Source organism: Euprymna scolopes, chromosome 3 (genome assembly GCF_053919585.1).
Source record: "Euprymna scolopes isolate OS-2025 chromosome 3, ASM5391958v1, whole genome shotgun sequence".
NCBI classification, from domain to species: domain Eukaryota; kingdom Metazoa; phylum Mollusca; class Cephalopoda; order Sepiida; family Sepiolidae; genus Euprymna; species Euprymna scolopes.
The window spans coordinates 112,011,927-112,014,458 of record NC_136484.1 but is presented as its reverse complement, the minus strand read 5'-3'; positions in this window follow the sequence as shown (position 1 = coordinate 112,014,458).

Sequence of the window (2,532 nt, the reverse complement as noted above, 5' to 3'; positions counted from 1 at the left end):
TTTGTTTTCTTAATTTTATTCATGCAGAGGAAGTCTCGAAATATAGACGGAACGTTGATGAACACATAACTTGGTTTGTTCCTTTTATCTCTCTTTCCCTCTCTCTCTCTCTCTCTATATCTATATCTATATCTATATCTATATATATATATATATTTCTCTATCTTTCTCTTTCTCACCCCCTCCCCTCTCTCTCTCCCTATATATATATATATATATATATATATATATATATATATATATATATATATATATATATATATATATATAATCGTCACAAATGTACTTTCTGTTTTACCCTTTCCTTTTTTCTTTATAAATTTCCTGGTAGTCTATCCACTTTCTTATTTCTCTCCCCCCACCTCTCATCTATATTTCTCTCTAAGCTCTATAATGGTTGCTTCCGCTTTCTTATCTATTTCTATTCATCTTAAAGTTCAATTTTGTTGGATTTCTTTATTTACAAACATCCAATGTTATATTCTTACAAACCGTCAAACATCTGTCCCCATACCAATATGTAACACGGCTTACTGTGATTACAGTTTCCATTATTTTCTCCATTTTTCTCAATTGTATCTTGCCTCCTTTCTATTCTACAGGCTTCCTGTATGCTAATTAGCATTATTTCTCTCATTTCTCATATGTTGTTTTTGTTTTTCTACATTTAAAAAAAAAATCCAGCTCGCCTCTCCCGAAAGGACAAATAAACACGCGACCAACTGGCAACGCTCGATGTATTAATGCGCCACGCTTGGCTGAACCAAGTGACCCGATAGCTATAGACACAACTTAATGGACGCCGAATGTGTCGACGACTGAGAGGCGCATTAGGCCTTACTGCACTATTTACTGACGAGCTACTATCATGCAGGCGACTAATTTCTTTAAAAGTACTGCGATTTAATTCAATCTTGCGGACAGTGTTGATGCGTCGAGGAGGGTGACAAGTGAGATGAGCTGCGGTCGTCACATTAAGAGGCGCCATTTTGTCACCCCGAACGCAAGAAACACGTTGGACTTAGAATGGGCGTAGAATGGAACTTTTTTTTTTTATATAGCGTTCGTTCGTAAATTGTATTTTATTCCATTTTATATGCATTTTTCTTTTTTTATTCGCTATGTTTTCTCATCAGGTTCTGATTTCTCTTCCTTTATTTATCAGTCTCTCTATTATTACTACAACTCACTCATACACATAAGCACACAGATACATATTCCGATAACTGCTTAATTTCTGAAATTGTATGCAAATGTGAAGTTAAGGTGAATGATAGTAAAAAGATATGCCCAGAGGGAAGTAAATGTAAATTTAAGGACAGATACCGAAACCATGTTGCATCATTTAATATTGGACGAGAGCAGGAACAAAATTGAGATTGAAGGTACGAATAGATATAAGGATATGACAAGAATAAATATTAAAAATAAGAACATAAAAGCCAGGTTCGGCCAACGATGGAGTACTGTTGCCACATCTGTGCGGAAGCTGCTAGAAGCAGCTTATCCTGCCTTGACAGAGTTCAAAATAGACTTCGTAGCTTAGTGGGGGGTGCCCTTTTTTCTTCTCTGCAACCTCTTTCCCAAAGAAGAGACGTTGCGAGCCTGTCCCTGCTTTATCATTATTTTCATGGCAAGAGCTCATCTGAACTTCAATTTATGGTCTCCCCCTCGCCAAACTTTCACGAAAAACACTCGTCTTTCCAGAACCACTATCAACAATTTCCCACACTCTTTATCTGTGCCTACACCTAAACATAGATACAATGAACAGGGCTTCTTTCTTAGAACTGCTCGCCTGTGGAATTCTATTCCGTTGGACTGCTTTCCAGCTGACTACAATCTGATTGTCTTCAAGTCCAATGTGAACAAGTTCTTATTGAACGAACCGTCCCCTTAAATAATCCAAGTTATAAAATTCCCACTAATGTTTACTATGCTAAAATCATAATGACTAATGCATACTTATTAACGCTTATCCTCGACTGGCCTCTGTGCCTTGATAAGTGGTTACCACTATGTAAAAATAAGAGAAACATGACTGCATTAGGGGATGTGATTAGGGAACTATGAAAAATTTTAAATAAAATTTTAATTACAATGGTCAATAGCAGATAATGCTAGAAAATATAAACCTAGTAAATCAAAAAGACGTAATCTATGTTTACTTGAGTCATACCACAGAGCTAATTCTAAAGAAATTTAAAATAAAAAGTTTGACGTCATACAAAGCTGTTTTCATAGAAATAAATTTCTATTATGACGTCTAAGATCTGATTAAAATTATATATATAAAAATAATAAAGAATATGCGGTGAATGAAAGATAAGTGTAGTAAGATAATTTTAAATATATTATTGTGATAATTTAGAATAGCATCATAATTAAATTATTAGTTCGTTAACTTACCAGATAGAAATGTAATAAACTATGATCTAAATAAAGGAAATATAATTCGATTTAAATTGAATAAACATCCGAAACATTTTAAAAGAACACAAAACTAAAATCAAGAAGAAATCCAATAGTAAA